Below are 17,821 nucleotides of genomic sequence, written 5' to 3' on the forward strand. Positions count from 1 at the left end.
TAGATCTCTGTGTAACATAGTAGTTAGATCTCTGTGTAACCTAGTAGTTAGATCTCTGTGTAACCTAGTAGTTAGATCTCTGTGTAACCTAGTAGTTAGATCTCTGTGTAACCTAGTAGTTAGATCTCTGTGTAACCTAGTAGTTAGATCTCTGTGTAGCCTAGTAGGTTGATTTCTGTGTAACCTAGTAGTTAGATCTCTGTGTAACCTAGTAGGTCGATCTCTGTGTAACCTAGTAGTTAGATCTCTGTGTAACCTAGTAGTTAGATCTCTGTGTAACCTAGTAGTTAGATCTCTGTGTAACCTAGTAGTTAGATCTCTGTGTAACCTAGTAGTTAGATCTCTGTGTAATCTAATGTTAGATCTCTGTGTAACCTAGTAGGTCGATCTCTGTGTAACCTAGTAGTTAGATCTCTGTGTAACCTAGTAGTTAGATCTCTGTGCAACCTAGTAGGTCGATCTCTGTGTAACCTAGTAGTTAGATCTCTGTGTAACCTAGTAGGTCGATCTCAGTGTAACCTAGTAGTTAGATCTCTGTGCAACCTAGTAGGTCGATCTCTGTGTAACCTAGTAGTTAGATCTCTGTGTAACCTAGTAGTTAGATCTCTGTGTAACCTAGTAGTTAGATATCTGTGTAACCTAGTAGTTAGATATCTGTGTAACCTAGTAGTTAGATCTCTGTGTAACCTAGTAGTTAGATCTCTGTGTAACCTAGTAGTTAGATCTCTGTGTAACCTAGTAGTTAGATCATTTGAAACAATAATGTATGTTCAGTGCCAGACACAAACACTAAGAGAGAAAACAATCCATTATAAAAACTAAATCTAATGTAGCTATGGCTAAGCACCATAGCCTTTAGCTACTTTAGACTACACCGTTATTATGCTATTAGGCCTACTGTAACAATGCTTCTTGTAAGGGCAGGGTTGAAGAGAGAACATCTGTGTCTGTAGATGTGGTACATCTGGGAAGCAGACATGATGTGTGATGTGTCACTAGAGTGGCCACGGTCTTAGCCATCATAATAGCTGAGGTGCTGATGTCCTATCGCCACTAATCAAACAAGGTCTCTGTCGTCGCACATCGGATGTGCTGCTTCAGTTGCCAGAGTCAGGGTCAACTCTGCCTGGCAGCTAGCCCTGGTTTACACACCCAGCCCTGGTTTACACACCCACCCCCAGCCCTGGTTTACACACCCACCCCACCCCTAGCCCTGGTTTACACACCCACCCCACCCCTAGCCCTGGTTTACACACCCAGCCCTGGTTTACACACCCACCCCACCCCTAGCCCTGGTTTACACACCCACCCCACCCCTAGCCCTGGTTTACACACCCAGCCCTGGTTTACACACCCACCCCACCCCTAGCCCTGGTTTACACACCCAGGCCTGGTTTACACACCCACCCCACCCCTAGCCCTGGTTTACACACCCACTCCACCCCTAGCCCTGGTTTACACACCCACTCCACCCCTAGCCCTGGTTTACACACCCACTCCACCCCTAGCCCTGGTTTACACACCCACTCCACCCCTAGCCCTGGTTTACACACCCACTCCACCCCTAGCCCTGGTTTACACACCCACTCCACCCCTAGCCCTGGTTTACACCCCCCCCCCTTTTCAGTAAATGGTTGTGAGTCAGCTATACAGGGCTAGTCTCTTTCTAAGATTTAAACCACCTTCCTTCCAGGTGAAAATCAATCTCGACATTTCAATCCTTTGAACGTCACTCTGTCTCTCCAACGTAAGCAAGAAAGGCCTCAACCAAACGCTGCGCGGTGCAGTTCGGTGAGTCATCTCAGGCAGCATTGTGACTACTGATGTTTTGATTGAAGGAATGCGTGTTGTCATCTGTGTTCTGTGAGGAGGCTTTCACAGTAAACACAGGGCCCGGTTCTGTCTGACCTTCACTAACCTAACATAACAGAGACAAAAAAAATAAAAAGGAAAAACCTTTCTTTCTGGTCCTGAAGAGACAAAAAAATTAAATAAAAACTGTTAGGGTGTGTATCTCTTCTCCAATCCACTAAATGTAGAGTTAAGGTGGAGTGTCGTGTTGGTAACGTCGCACCACAGACTCTCTTTAACACCCGAATCATCACTAGCTCTTTTAAACTGATGCATGCTGGGTCTTTCTCTGTGTCTGGTGTGTCCGGACGAAAGCCTTCACTTAGGCTGTGTCAATATGTGAGTGTGTTTGAACCAATAGAGGACTGTGTGTATGTGCGTGTCTGTCCAAGCGTGCGTAGCCTGTGTATGTTAGGGGGGGGGGGGTGACAACGAATGACTGAGTAAAGTAAAACTCTCAAATAGAGGACATTGTTCCTCGTTTTAAGTGTAAAGAGACACAGGTCAGTGTGAAATCAGAGCTGTTTAACTGTGAGAAGTAGCACATAGCCCTGTCCTCTGCTGTCCCATCTCTATTGACGAGGCAACGTACCAAACGGGACTCTATTTCACTCTACAGCGCCATTTGGGATAGAAGCAGAGGCTCATGTCTGCCAGGTGGAGGAGGAGGTCATTGCTTAGCCCCCATCAGAGAACAGAGAATAAGCATGGCTGGTCTATACTACTCAACCTACCATGGGTCCCAAAAATAGAATATAACTTTATTGTCCATCCAAGGATAGAGTTACACGATAAGAATATAACTTTATTGTCCATCCAGTATAGGGTTACACGATAAGAATATACATTTATTGTCCATCCAGGATAGGTTTACACGATAAGAATATAACTTTATTGTCCATCCAGGATAGGGTTACACGATAAGAATATAACTTTATTGTCCATCCAGGATAGGGTTACACGATAATAATATAACTTTATTGTCCATCCGGAATAAGGTTACACGATATGGGCCATTCTTTTTAAAAAAATCAAATATTGTGATTTGACTTGCAACATCAGGGTGAACTGTTGAAATCGAAGACATTAGGCCTTTTCACAGAGCATTGTGCTTAGCACCAGGCTAGACTGGCCCTGGGCTAAGCTGTCCCCAGGCTATCTCCTCCCCCAGGCTAGACTGGCCCTGGGCTAAGCTGTCCCCAGGCTAGACTGGCCCTGGGCTAAGCTGTCCCCAGGCTAGACTGGCCCTGGGCTAAGCTGTCCCAAGGCTAGACTGGCCCCGGGCTAAGCTGTCCCCAGGCTATCTTCTCCCCCAGGCTAGACTGGCCCCGGGCTAAGCTGTCCCCAGGCTATCTCCTCCCCCAGGCTAGACTGGCCCTGGGCTAGCTTAGCATGTGTTCACACAAGCATTTGTTAACCCTGGGCTAAGCTTGAGCCCTGGGCTAAGTATTCACACTGGTATTCCGAAGCCCTAGAATAAACGGACAAACAAAACAACCGACACGTTATCTCTGCCACATGACCAATGTTCTTAACAATAATGTATTTATTAAGACTGGCCTAGCAATAGTTTCTGGCCTAGCAATAGTTTCTGGCCTAGCAATAGTTTCTGGCCTAGCAATAGTTTCTGGCCTAGCAATAGTTTCTGGCCTAGCAATAGTTTCTGGCCTAGCAATAGTTTCTGGCCTAGCAATAGGTTCTGGCCTAGCAATAGTTTCTGGCCTAGCAATAGTTTCTGGCCTAGCAATAGTTTCTGGCCTAGCAATAGTTTCTGGGCCTAGCAATAGTTTCTGGCCTAGCAATAGTTTCTGGCCTAGCAATAGTTTCTGGCCTAGCAATAGTTTCTGGCCTAGCAATAGTTTCTGGCCTAGCAATAGTTTCTGGCCTAGCAATAGTTTCTGGCCTAGCAATAGTTTCTGGCCTAGCAATAGTTTCTGGCCTAGCAATAGTTTCTGGCCTAGCAATAGTTTCTGGCCTAGCAATAGTTTCTGGCCTAGCAATAGTTTCTGGCCTAGCAATAGTTTCTGGCCTAGCAATAGTTTCTGGCCTAGCAATAGTTTCTGGCCTAGCAATAGTTTCTGGCCTAGCAATAGTTTCTGGCCTAGCAATAGTTTCTGGCCTAGCAATAGTTTCTGGCCTAGCAATAGTTTCTGGCCTAGCAATAGTTTCTGGCCTAGCAATAGTTTCTGGCCTAGCAATAGTTTCTGGCCTAGCAATAGTTTCTGGCCTAGCAATAGTTTCTGGCCTAGCAATAGTTTCTGGCCTAGCAATAGTTTCTGGCCTAGCAATAGTTTCTGGCCTAGCAATAGTTTCTGGCCTAGCAATAGTTCTGGCCTAGCAATAGTTTCTGGCCTAGCAATAGTTTCTGGCCTAGCAATAGTTTCTGGCCTAGCAATAGTTTCTGGCCTAGCAATAGTTTCTGGCTAGCAATAGTTTCTGGCCTAGCAATAGTTTCTGGCCTAGCAATAGTTTCTGGCCTAGCAATAGTTTCTGGCCTAGCAATAGTTTCTGGCCTAGCAATAGTTTCTGGCCTAGCAATAGTTTCTGGCCTAGCAATAGTTTCTGGCCTAGCAATAGTTTCTGGCCTAGCAATAGTTTCTGGCCTAGCAATAGTTTCTGGCCTAGCAATAGTTTCTGGCCTAGCAATAGTTTCTGGCCTAGCAATAGTTTCTGGCCTAGCAATAGTTTCTGGCCTAGCAATAGTTTCTGGCCTAGCAATAGTTTCTGGCCTAGCAATAGTTTCTGGCCTAGCAATAGTTTCTGGCCTAGCAATAGTTTCTGGCCTAGCAATAGTTTCTGGCCTAGCAATAGTTTCTGGCCTAGCAATAGTTTCTGGCCTAGCAATAGTTTCTGGCCTAGCAATAGTTTCTGGCCTAGCAATAGTTTCTGGCCTAGCAATAGTTTCTGGCCTAGCAATAGTTTCTGGCCTAGCAATAGTTTCTGGCCTAGCAATAGTTTCTGGCCTAGCAATAGTTTCTGGCCTAGCAATAGTTTCTGGCCTAGCAATAGTTTCTGGCCTAGCAATAGTTTCTGGCCTAGCAATAGTTTCTGGCCTAGCAATAGTTTCTGGCCTAGCAATAGTTTCTGGCCTAGCAATAGTTTCTGGCCTAGCAATAGTTTCTGGCCTAGCAATAGTTTCTGGCCTAGCAATAGTTTCTGGCCTAGCAATAGTTTCTGGCCTAGCAATAGTTTCTGGCCTAGCAATAGTTTTCTGGCCCAGCCAATAGTTTCTGGCCTAGCAATAGTTTCTGGCCTAGCAATAGTTTCTGGCCTAGCAATAGTTTCTGGCCTAGCAATAGTTTCTGGCCTAGCAATAGTTTCTGGCCTAGCAATAGTTTTCTGGCCTAGCAATAGTTTCTGGCCTAGCAATAGTTTCTGGCCTAGCAATAGTTTCTGGCCTAGCAATAGTTTCTGGCCTAGCAATAGTTTCTGGCCTAGCAATAGTTTCTGGCCTAGCAATAGTTTCTGGCCTAGCAATAGTTTCGGCCTAGCAATAGTTTCTGGCCTAGCAATAGTTTCTGGCCTAGCAATAGTTAGCCTACAATGTTTCTGGCCTAGCAATAGTTTCTGGCCTAGCAATAGTTTCTGGCCTAGCAATAGTTTCTGGCCTAGCAATAGTTTCTGGCCTAGCAATAGTTTCTGGCCTAGCAATAGTTTCTGGCCTAGGCAATAGTTTCTGGCCTAGCAATAGTTTCTGGCCTAGCAATAGTTTCTGGCCTAGCAAAGTTTCTGGCCTAGCAATAGTTCTGGCCTAGCATAGTTTCTGGCCTAGCAATAGTTTTCTGGCCTAGCAATAGTTTCTGGCCTAGCACATAGTTTCTGGCCTAGCAATAGTTTCTGGCCTTAGCAATAGTTTCTGGCCTAGCAATCGATTTCCAACAGTGACGGTTTGTATAAACCTTTCTGTTTACCTGTCCGACATCAGAAAAGAAATGTTTACCTTTTCTTCCTTTTTTGATGTTGATCTCGCTCCTGTACAGAGAATGCTGTGAACGAACGAGACTTTTGTGATCCAGGTTGAAATCATGCAACAGTATTATTATCATGGATCAAATTAAATGTCAATAGAAAAGCTATGAAAACAGAGGGGAAATGTTTTCTGCACTTCCAGCTGTAGCGTTTGTAGCTTTAGTTTTTAAAGTGAGAAGACATTAGCCAGCCTGCATAGCAACCACTTTTGTAAGTCATAGCAACCAATGTTTTCACACAATTTAAAATATTTTGGTTTCTGTCCTCAAAATGGAAAGGTTTAGATGATATAAATTGACTTATCAAACAAAATGCACCAAACGTATTATAGCCATCACCAGCATATGTCAATTCAGTGAAAGTGCTGCTTTTGTGATTGAACACATTCTCGATGTTGTTTTCGACCTCCATTTCACACCGGCTATTTTGGCACCGTGTTTTTTTTAGGGCTAACCCTGCTCCAGAGCACGGCCTGCTAGCACCGGGCTAAGGTTGGTGCTATCCCACTTTACAATGTACAAGTGTGATCACACTCGCTTAAGCCCTGGGCTAAGGTGCAGTGTGGAACGTGCCTATTAAAAAGCAAAAAGATGAAAGCAGCGTTGTTCCTTGTTTGGACCAAAATCGGGGATTGACTGCATGACCTAACAGAACAGCATGCAAACTAATAGTGACTAAGATAAAAAAAGGAGGGGCTGAGCTGTTTGAGTGACAGGGGGGCGGGGCTTGGTGTGTTTCGGGGAAGTAGCTGCAAGAGAAGAGAAGAAAAAAAGAATAAACTAATAAAAATGTACTTTACGCGCAGCTGAGTGATGTTTCAACATGTTGAATGTGATAAGGATATCTTGGGATAAGGATATCTTGGGATAAGGATATCAAGGATATCTTGGGATAAGGATATGTTGGGATAAGGATATCTTGGGATAAGGATATGTTGGGATAAGGATATCTTGGGATAAGGATATCAAGGATATCTTGGGATAAGAATATCAAGGATATCTTGGGATAAGGATATCTTGGGATAAGATGAGGCCCAGAACTACCCGCCCTGACACCCCACCTGATACCCCCTCCTGATACCCCCTCCTGATACCCCCTCCTGACAAACCTCTTCCTCCTGACACCCCCCCTCCTGACACCCCCCTCCTCCTGACCCGCCCCTCCTCCTGACACCCCCCTCCTCCTGACACCCTCCTCCTCCTGACACCCCCCTCCTCCTGACACCCCCCTCCTCCTGACACCCCCCTCCTCCTGACACCCCCCTCCTCCTAACACCCCCCCCTCCTCCTGACACCCCCCTCCTCCTAACACCCCCCCCTCCTCCTGACACCCCCCTCCTGACACCCCCCCCCCTCCTGACCCCCCCCCCCCCCTCCTGACACCTAGTTCACCACACACACACTCCTCCACTTCAACAAACAGGGCCATCAAAAAGCACCTCTATGCATTGACTGTGTGCAGTGCTGTGGAATTAAACATCTCACTACACGACTCCTGTTGAGCTTGTCACTGTTGACAGAGGCTCATGCTAAAAGCTGCTCTCAGTTAAAGAATATTAGTTATGGCGGATTATCTATAGAGAGAATTATGAGATCAGATAATATAGGATAAGATGGTTGTAATGACTCCTAAACACACAATCAGGACATGGCACACAGACACAACGACAATAGATGAGAATAACACAGATCGAGCATGTGTCTGCTTTAACAACTAGCCACTTCTTACAGATACCGTATGGAAGTTTAGCCTAGTTAGCTAGGCTAATTGTTTGGGTTTGAGTGTTGACTGCATGCTTCAATAGACCTTTCAGAGTTGTGTAGCTTTTGTTATTCTATAAAAGAAGCAGGATGAATCATAGAAAAAAAAAGAGAACAATTGTAGATGTCTGAAAATGCTTTATCCACATGTTTGTTAAGTGGGAGACAAAGAAAAAGCCTTCTGTCAGATTGATGTCTCAACTATGGTTGAGTAGGCCTCAGCCTACTTTTACAGCTACAATGAACACACTGTTTGGAATACCAGAGCAAATGCAAACTATTGCTGTTTCAGCCAATATCGGTCCCGCCTTTGTTCTTAGTCTGCCTATAAAAAAAAAGCACACTGTCCACTAATCATTTGGAAAAAGGTATTGAATAAACCTTTTATTAAAGGTATTACAAATAAATAAAAATGTCCAAATGATTTGAAGAAATATTGATTAGCAGAGACAGATAAAAAAATAAAAAATCTATAAAATGCCTTGGCCATAAACAGTACAAAGTAAACAACAACAAAAACCAATAGGGACAATAGAAGCATCACAATATTCCCCCCCCCCCCATGGCTAAAATGAAAAAATATGAAGCAGATGAAACTATTTCTTCCTTTAAAAACCTGCTGTATGATGTAAAATATTGTCTGTAGATTGGAAAAGAAACACATGCGACTCTGGCGGACAAAAATAATGATGTCTGTTTCCAACATTAGGGCTGTTTTTCTTTGACTGGGGGGGGTGGGGGGTGGGGGGGTTTATATGGTTACATATCAGGATATTTTTGACGATATATCGTATCGTATCGTTTTGACAATATCGCAATATTATTTTTGTGACAGTTGGATGTGTCTGAAACAAAACTCCAGCATTTTTCCTTCATAGCTTGTTCTCCGTTTTTCTTTTTAAAATAGGGAGATAATTCGTTTACAGACATTTTATTTCCACGATTGATCATTTTCTCATGGCTCTCTCTCTCTCTCGTCCCTCTGCAGCAGACATATGCTCAGCAATACATGTATGTTCGGAACATCGAATCGCAATGAAATCACAGTATCGAATCGCAATACATATAGAATCGTGAGGTCCCTGGCAAATCCCACCCTACTGTTTTCCTAAAGAAGTCACGTTCGCTGCGTGTTTTGTTTCCTTGCTACGATACTAACGAGTATCCCAATACTGGTATCGTCCCGGCCCTACAAACAAGTCTGTCTGTGCACCATTTGAAAAGTCCTATTACCTACAGAACGAATCCTATTACCTACAGAACGAGTCGTATCCTAACCTACAGAACAAGTTCTATTACCTACAGAACGAGTCCTATTACCTACAGAACGAGTCTTATTAACTACAGAATGAGTCCTATTATCTACAGAACGAGTCCTATTACCTACAGAACTAGTCCTATCCTAACCTACAGAACGAGTCCTATTACCTACAGAACTAGTCCTATCCTAACCTACAGAACAAGTTATATTACCTACAGAACAAGTTCTATTACCTACAGAACGAGTCCTATTACCTACAGAACGAGTCCTATTACCTACAGAATGAGTCCTATTATCTACAGAACGAGTCCTATTACCTACAGAACTAGTCCTATCCTAACCTATAGAACGAGTCCTACTACCTATAGAACGAATCCTATTATCTACAGAACGAGTCCTATTACCTAGAGAACGGGTACTATTACCTACAGAACGGGTCCTATTACCTACAGAACTAGTCCCATTCTGACCTACAGAACGAGTCCTATTATCCACAGAACAAGTCCTACCCTACAGAACGAGTCCTATTATCTACAGAAAGAGCCATATTACCTACAGAACGAGTCCTATTACCTACAGAACTAGTCCTATCCTAACCTACAGAACGAGTCCTATTACCTACAGAACTAGTCCTATCCTAACCTACAGAACGAGTCCTATTACCTACAGAACTAGTCCTATCCTAACCTACAGAACGAGTCCTATTACCTACAGAACTAGTCCTATCCTAACCTACAGAAAGAGTCCTATTACCTACAGAACTAGTCCTATTACCTACAGAAAGAGTCCTATTACCTACAGAACGAGTTATATTACCTACAGAACTAGTCCTATCCTAACCTACAGAACGAGTCCTATTACCTACAGAACTAGTCCTATCCTAACCTACAGAAAGAGTCCTATTACCTACAGAACTAGTCCTATTACCTACAGAAAGAGTCCTATTACCTACAGAACGAGTTATATTACCTACAGAACTAGTCCTATCCTAACCTACAGAACAAGTTATATTACCTACAGAACAAGTCCTATTATCTACAGAACGAGTCCTATTACCTACAGAACTAGTCCTATCCTAACCTATAGAACGAGTCCTACTACCTATAGAACGAATCCTATTATCTACAGAACGAGTCCTATTACCTAGAGAACGGGTACTATTACCTACAGAACGGGTCCTATTACCTACAGAACTAGTCCCATTCTGACCTACAGAACGAGTCCTATTATCCACAGAACAAGTCCTACCCTACAGAACGAGTCCTATTATCTACAGAAAGAGTCATATTACCTACAGAACGAGTCCTATTACCTACAGAACTAGTCCTATCCTAACCTACAGAACGAGTCCTATTACCTACAGAACTAGTCCTATCCTAACCTACAGAACGAGTCCTATTACCTACAGAACTAGTCCTATCCTAACCTACAGAACGAGTCCTATTACCTACAGAACTAGTCCTATCCTAACCTACAGAAAGAGTCCTATTACCTACAGAACTAGTCCTATTACCTACAGAAAGAGTCCTATTACCTACAGAACGAGTTATATTACCTACAGAACTAGTCCTATCCTAACCTACAGAACGAGTCCTATTACCTACAGAACTAGTCCTATCCTAACCTACAGAAAGAGTCCTATTACCTACAGAACTAGTCCTATTACCTACAGAAAGAGTCCTATTACCTACAGAACGAGTTATATTACCTACAGAACTAGTCCTATCCTAACCTACAGAAAGAGTCCTATTACCTACAGAACTAGTCCTATCCTAACCTACAGAAAGAGTCCTATTACCTACAGAACTCCAGTTTGAATCCTTCTTTTAAATCAATACAACATGTTTTACCTAGAAGCATCAAGGCGGCAGGTAGCCTAGCGGTTAGAGCGTTAGACCAGTAACCGAGAATCTGTCGATATGCACTAGAGAAAGGCACTTAGACCTAACCCTAATTGCCCAAGGGTTGTCATTGATAATGGCAGACCTTGGCAGTCACCCCTCTCTCCGAGGGTGTCTCAGGGAGAGGTAGTGCATGCAACAACCAACCTAACAAACAAACAAAACATTTCCAATTCACACATACGTATTAATACACACTTGTGCATGTGCGAAATCAGACAAATATAAGAACCCACTATTATGTAATTATATAAAAGGGTTCGGGCAGAATATATATATTTTTTCACCCAACAAAATGACCCTCAAGGAACCCTTTTAGTTGGAAGAATACAGCTACGGTACCTTTTCAAACTATTACGAAAGTTGTACAACTTTATGTTCTGAAAAGAGTGAGGGAAAGGGGATGCAAGTACGTCCACATTATTACAGGTGGAGCTACATTTGTACATTTGTTGCTATTGCTTCACTTTCCTACGGAAATGTCCGAATCTCCCTTCTTTTCCTTCTGGGATCCAGTAGCTCTGTTGTTTTCTATTGCTTCACTGCAACACTGCAGACTGATCATTAAAGGGGCATGCATGACTCGCTCCTAAACCTTTCCCCATACCATTTAAGACAACCCACCGCAGGTTATTTACAGGCAACAGAGCAGGAACATGTAGGTTAGGCTCCAGACGGCTGCTGCAGCTGAAGTGTGGACTATTACACAGCCCTGTGTGTACGAAGGCAGTGAACCAAATAGCACCCTATATCGTATATAGTGCACTACTTTAGACTGGGGCCCTGGTCAAAAGTAGTGCACTATATAGGGAATAGGGTGGTATTTCGGACGTATTGAGAAAGTGGTGCTGCCTAAGAAGACCGCTGCTACTGCTCACAGAAAGATAAAACAAGACAACAGCTGCTACCTCTCAGAGAAAGATAAAACAAGACAACAGCTGCTACCCCTCACAGAAAGATAAAACAAGACAACAGCTGCTACCCCTCACAGAAAGATAAAACAAGACAACAGCTGCTACCCCTCACAGAAAGATAAAACAAGACAACACTCACAGGAAGATCCAGGCTGCCTCACCTCTGGCCGTATAGTACTACATGATGTCCTAGGGTCATGGAGAGGTGCTAGTACTATATTACTACATGATGTACTAGGGCAATGGAGAGGTGGTAATACTATATTACTACATGATGTACTAGGGTCATGGAGAGGTGGTAATACTATATTACTACATGGTGTATTAGGGTAATTGAGAGGTGGTACTACTATATTACTACATGATGTATCACCTGGAGAGATGAAACTACTACACAGGATGTATTAGGGTCATGGAGAGGTGATACTACTAATCTGTGTGCTGTTTGTAAGTGAGACATGTATTGTGGTCCGAACGGCAGTCTATTCCCTACTACATAAAGCACTACGTTTGACCAGAGCCCCCTATGTGTTGTAAAGGGAATAGGGGTGCTGTTTGGGACTTGTGCACTGTTTTCAGTGTCCAGAATACATTGCAAGTCACTACTAAAAGCACTTCCCATTGATTATGTAATTACAGAGCAGCTCTGAGGCACTACATCAATGTTGTTTCATCAAATAGTGAAGGTATAGAAATGAATGGCCAAACCACATCAAAAACGAAATACCTTTATCTTGTTTCCAGATGTTAAACAAACAACACAGAAAGTGGAGAGCCACAAACCAATAAATACAGTTAAAACATGTAAACATCTGAAAATAGGACAAGAGGACATAATTGTATAAACGTCTTATCTCTCAATATTTAACCTAGCGTAGTGGTCTTGACGATAAGGAGATGAAAAAGTAAAAACTGTCGCGGGAGTTTCTCTTCTGCACTGTTCAACCAATCGAGTAAATGTGGAGGAGGAGTTAAGATGGAAGTGTCGCCATTTATTTATTTTTTTCACTCACCAAATAAGGAGTTTTTGTATAGAGGTCAATGAAAGTGTTGAATTTGGTAAACTCCCCCCCAAAATATGGCTTATTTGCTATGTGTGACTTATTTGATCTAATAGAATATTCATAATGATTCGGATGTTACGGGTTGTACTGATATAAGTAGGACATGTTACATCCCGGAAACTTTAAGAAAAAAAAAACATTATATATCGGAGTTGTACCTGGTTGTCACTTGTTACCACAGCCACAAACTCATAAACCCCACCTATTTCTACAATTGCTCTTCTTAAAATGTCATTTTTTTTAAAGCAACCCTAATCTTAACCACACTGCTAACCTTATGCCTAACCCTAACCATTAAAAACAAAAAGTCACATTTTTGTTCTCACTCATTTTTACAATACATAGCCAATTTAGACTTTGTGACTGTAGTAACTAATGGAAGCTGTTGTACCTGTTGTTCACACATGTATTTGCCCTCTCATTGGCTAGAATGGTCCCACCTGATCTTGCCTCTTCCCAGCTGGGTTCCATTTTTGAAGATATTTACTTGAATCGTTAGAGCGGCCCACTACAGCATCTTGTTAATATAATGGATAATCTATGGTGTCACGTTGTTAATGTCCAAAAGAAGTCACAAGCTCTCTCCATTTCCCCTAAAAACACGGAACTTCCGGTTGTTGGGGATTCGGCAAAGGCTAGTCAATATGTAACTGCTGTTGTTCATTATTATAAACTGGGGGTTTTCAAGCCCTGAATGATGATTGGCTGACAGCCGGAGACACAGTATATTGGGGAGGCAGGGTAGCCTAGTGGTTAGAGTGTTGGACTAGTAACCGAAAGGTTGCAAGTTCAAATCCCCGAGATGACAAGGTACAAATCTGTCATTCTGCCCTTGAACAGGCAGTTAACCCACTGTTCCTAAGCTGTCATTGAAAATAAAAGTTTGTTAACTGACTTGCCTAGTTAAATAAAGGTAAAAATATCAGACTGTATACCATTGGAATCACAATAAAAAAAATGACTGCACTAATTACATTGGTAACCAGTTTATATTAGCAATAAGGCACCTTGGGGGTTTGTGGTATATGAACAAATATACCACAGCTAAGGGCTGTATCCAGGCACTCCACATTGAGCTGTGGGTAAGAACAGCCCTTAGCTGTGGTATATTGGCCACACCCCCTCAGGCCTTATTTTAAACCCCTGAGGTGCCCTTATTGCTATTATAAACTGGTTACTAAAGTAATTGGAGCAATAAAATCAACATGTTTTGTCATACCCATGGTATATGGTCTCATATAACACAACCGTCAGTCAAATCAGCATTCGGGGTTGGAACCACCCAGTTTCTAATGCTTCATTAGAAACAGCTTAAGCTTCAGAATTGCAGTGCCACTCCTAACAGGCAAACCGCCAAGGTTTCAAGTATCTATGACTAAATAGGTTATGAATAATTTTGGACCAACACCTCCCAGTGAATCAGAACAATAAACAAACATACAATGGTCTATTGGGTGCTTGCACATAATAAAAAAATAATTTTAAAAATAATCTATTTATATTCCTAAGTGTTTTTTAGTGCACCTCAGGGGGAAAAAAAGACTTAGGTCACGTAAAAATACCAGAGAGACTCACACACAAATACCTCGAAAGAAAAAAAAAATAAACAAGTGTGATGTTATCAAGAAAACATGTTTTTTTTTAAAGGACCACACAAACATATTGAAACCAAAAGGGTTTTCTAAAGAATGAAAGTGTGGTATGGTCGTAGCCTTCATAAATGTTTCCCTGCCATATGGTGGTCTGTCCTCACACAGAGAGAAATCTTTTTCCGCGTCCGGGCCATACAGAGATTAGAGATACCCCCCCAGCTGGAAGGTTTCAAACGTCTCCATGGAGAAGGGAGACGTGAGTCAAATATTAAAAACACATCCCCCGGTAAAAAAACAAAACAATTATAACACACTTTTATTATTGAACCAAAACCGTGTGGCATTTTGATGTGAATCAAACAGTAGCGGTATCGAGATAACTGCGTTACATTGTAAGATTGCAGTAAAAAATGTTACAGTGCGGTGATGCACAGAATCTAACGCATCCGGAGTCATATTTTGATTCAACGTTACCAAATTGGACCCCAAACTGTTCTCTCACAACGCAAGAAAAGCCTATGTGTGCAAACAAATAGCTGTAGCCTACATTAAATAAATAGCTACTGGCTCCACTAGCCTGCCTTAATGTGGAAGTGGATCTAGACACCTAATAAATGTTTTGAGCAAATCGGTGGCTATAGTGCAATAACACTGGGTAGAATAAGATCAACTAGTAGGATTTATTCATATAAACTACATCTATATTTTAAATGAAGAAGGTGGGAAAAGTATTAATGAGTCTACTCAGCTAATCTAACCTAACATGATATAACGTATGGTTAATCTAATGAGATCTAGTAAACTATTAAACGGTATAGTAGGCTAAGGGTAAACAACATTTCCAACGGCAGGCCATGAAAAGTACAATTGCAATAATGCTGAAATAACAAAAAGTTCAATCGCTAGCCATAACTTCACCTTGCAAATCTCACTGTACAGTCCTAGTAATTCAGTGGGATACCGATAGAACTATCGGTAGTAACAGCATATAACCCCACGATAATCGGGTTAAATAAATAGTCCAAAAAACCCAAGTGTTATTAGCTAACTACATACAGTACGTTAGCGCATACCATCTCGTACAGGCACCACATATATCCTTGCACATATGCACCTGTTTTTAGGCCAGTTTGAGAGCCATGAAACGGGCCAGCAGCGACGTGACTAACACCGGCAGCTGCGAAGGGCAACACAGTGAGGTCTGAAATAGCAGCAGGCAGAAGACGAGGTTTTAATAGCGATCTACCGCGGAGGACCCACCTCGGACAATGCTAGATAGCTACAAACAGATATCTGGCTATGACTTGGGCAAGTTTTGTGCCGTTCTGTAGCTTAATAAAAATGCACCAATTAGCTATCCGTATGTACACTTACCCGATTTGCATTCACCGAATTCACATTAGTTTGCTTGGCTAAATGTGTAAAAGCTCAAAGTGAATGGCATGTTGACTTGCCCGTTCCTCTCCTGTTTGTATCCACAGAAGGGAGAATAAGAATGATCGCTCTCTCCTCCTCGAGTGTTCTCCCTATTCTCAAACACTTTCACTGACAGAGCCGGCAGACTAGATCAGTAGATCCAAGAAACATCAACGCCACATAGAAGACAGGAGCAGAGATTGATTTTTTATGTTTTGTTTTTTAAATATGAAGCCTTTATTATATATCGGAAACTGACCTTTTAATATGTGGCATATATTATATTCCTTGAAATCCTCTTCTTTGTAGAAGGACTGAAAAGAAGAACCAGCGGCAACGACCCAGGGGAAGAGAGAGAACTCTTTCTCTGGACGTCTCCAAACAAGTATTAAAGGTGTTCCGCTGTCGTCTCTGCTAGATGGTAGTGAGTCTCCACAGGAAGCTTGTGTTCGGGTCCACCACCCTGCAGAAGCCCCCAGCCTACCCTACTAAACAAACGCACGACCGGTATTTGATTACAAGTCCTATTCTACTTGCCTTCCCTGCCCTGGTGGGGAGGCTGCTTCTGAAAATCAAGTTAACAACAAAAATGATAATAAGAAAAACCGAAGGATAACAAGCCCAGGGCAATCACATGACGGGCTAAGTAGCATAACCACCTCCCGGATCAGCTAGAGAGGTCTACACTCATTTAGCCTGCTCTATCCCTCACTCCCTCTCTCTCTCTCTGTCTCTCTCTCTCTCTCTCTCTCTCTCTCTCTCTCTCTCTCTCTCTCTCTCTCTCTCTCTCTCTCTCTCTCTCTCTCCCTTCCTCTCGTTCTCTCTCTCTCTCTCTCTTTCCCTGAGACGCACACAAATGTATCCTAGCTACGTCTTTGAGCTGTGTCCGAGGAGCCAGAACCAGCCCTTTAGGAATGAATTCTCCACTCCACTGGCCTGAGTGGGAGGGAGGGAGGGAGGTAAGCGCCAGGAATTACTCCGCCCCAAATTGTCTCTCCACCTTATTTCCACCGTTCTCTAAAATAGTCTGACATTTAAGCAGCAGCCTAGTGGAAAATAATCATTGAGAAATATGCATAGTATTTCAGACCGTTACCACAGTGACTCAAACACACGAACATGATTAGCCTAGAATAGGCTGGAATAGAATAGAATACAGTAGAATATAATAGAATGGAAACCAAAGATTCCATTCAATTACATGTGATTATTAATAATTAATAATCCAATCGATCAGTCAACCATTGAATCAATCAAATGTATTTACCAAACCCTTTTGACAACAGCTGGCACTCTTAAGAACCCAAATGAACTACTAAATGACTATTGTTAAATTGTTTTTAAAAAACTCTTAAAAGGATCAGCCCCTTTTTTTTCAATTTTCACCTAAAATGACATACCCAAATCTAAATGCCTGTAGTTCAGGCCCTGAAGCAAGGATATGCATTTGCTTGGTACCATTTGAAAGGAAACACTTTGAAGTTTACGGAAATTTGAAAGGATTGTAGGAGAAAATAACGCATTAGATCTGGTAAAAGATATTATAAAGAAAAAAACAACCATTTGTTGTATTTTCTTTGTAACATCATCTTTGCAATGCCAGAGAAAGGCCCTAATGTATTATTCCAGCCCAGGTGCAATTTACACATTGACCACTAGATGGCAGCAGTGTATTTGCAACGTTTATCTGATCCAATGAACCATTGCATTTCTGTTCAAATGTTTGTATCAAGGCTGCCCAAATGTGCCTAATTTGTTTATTAATAACTTTTCGACTTCATAACTGTGCACTCTCCTCAAACAACAGCATGGTATTATTTCACTGTAATAGCTACTGTAAATTGGACAGTGCAGTTAGATTAACAATAATTTAAGCTTTCTGCCAATATCAGATATGTCTATGTCCTGGGAAATGTTCTTGTTACTTACAACCTCCTGCTAATAGCATTAGGCTACGTTAGCTCAACTGTCCCGCAGAGACAGTTTACCAATCCTGAATACGTTTTTTTAATATAAAATGCTTGTTGTACAGTATATATTATTGTACAGTACACAGATATATGAGCAAAAAGGTTTCATGTAAATACAGATTT

At 42.2% G+C, this 17,821-nt stretch overlaps 1 protein-coding gene across 2 annotated transcripts in view; it reads right to left on the reverse strand.

The window, feature by feature from the left end:
* The window catches only part of LOC109899960 (dystroglycan-like), an 89,796-nt gene extending 73,149 nt beyond the window's left edge, over nt 1-16,647 (reverse strand). The window contains exon 1 of one of the 2 annotated variants that reach the window (XR_004204433.1): nt 15,687-15,979. The gene's annotated coding sequence lies outside the window, so the exon portion shown is untranslated. The other variant, XM_020495635.2, reaches the window with a different exon arrangement.
* Between the last annotated feature and the right edge of the window lie 1,174 nt (nt 16,648-17,821).

The sequence above is a fragment of the Oncorhynchus kisutch genome, linkage group LG1 (genome assembly GCF_002021735.2).
Source record: "Oncorhynchus kisutch isolate 150728-3 linkage group LG1, Okis_V2, whole genome shotgun sequence".
NCBI lineage: Eukaryota > Metazoa > Chordata > Actinopteri > Salmoniformes > Salmonidae > Oncorhynchus > Oncorhynchus kisutch.